Source organism: Sprattus sprattus (genome assembly GCF_963457725.1).
Source record: "Sprattus sprattus genome assembly, chromosome: 1".
NCBI lineage: Eukaryota > Metazoa > Chordata > Actinopteri > Clupeiformes > Clupeidae > Sprattus > Sprattus sprattus.
Genome location: NC_137920.1, coordinates 16138024 through 16138489, shown reverse-complemented (window position 1 = coordinate 16138489; position 466 = coordinate 16138024). Strand labels below are relative to the sequence as shown.

Genomic DNA, 466 nt, shown 5'->3' with positions numbered 1-466 from the left:
CGTGCGAGCATGTTTGTGTGTGTGTGTGTGTGTGTATGTGTACATGTGTGTGTGTACGTGTGTGTGCATGTGAGTGCGTGTGTGCGCGTGTGTTTGCGTGCTTGCTTATGTGTGTTGAGGATATTCATTTGTTGTGTTTTGAAATGAAATAAAGATCTTCCCCATGTTTCACCATGCTATTTGTGTGGTTTATCTCTACATCATCATCATCATCATCACGCTTCTCTGGTGTGAGGCCTGAATGTAGGCCACTCCACACTATGAAACGTCCTGTCTCATCGCACCAGAGCTGACTTGGGATCAGCATCAGCAAGACAGAATCTGGCCTGTTTAGATATTTCCCACATTAAGACATTTTCTCTCCCTTCTGACTCGACGTTCATTAGCTTCTTGCCATACTCTTGTTAGGTTGGAATTTTCCTTTGCTAAAGCAATCAACTAAGCCTACATGATTTAAGGCATACTC

At 43.6% G+C, this 466-nt stretch overlaps 1 pseudogene across 1 annotated transcript in view; it reads left to right on the top strand.

The window, feature by feature from the left end:
• Positions 1-114, top strand: part of LOC308361511 (meteorin-like protein) — a 13168-nt pseudogene extending 13054 nt beyond the window's left edge. Inside the window, exon 4 of the transcript XR_013969075.1 lies at positions 1-114. This exon is cut by the window's left edge and continues 1381 nt beyond it. The product of XR_013969075.1 is annotated as a meteorin-like protein (transcript).
• Positions 115-466: the final 352 nt, after the last annotated feature.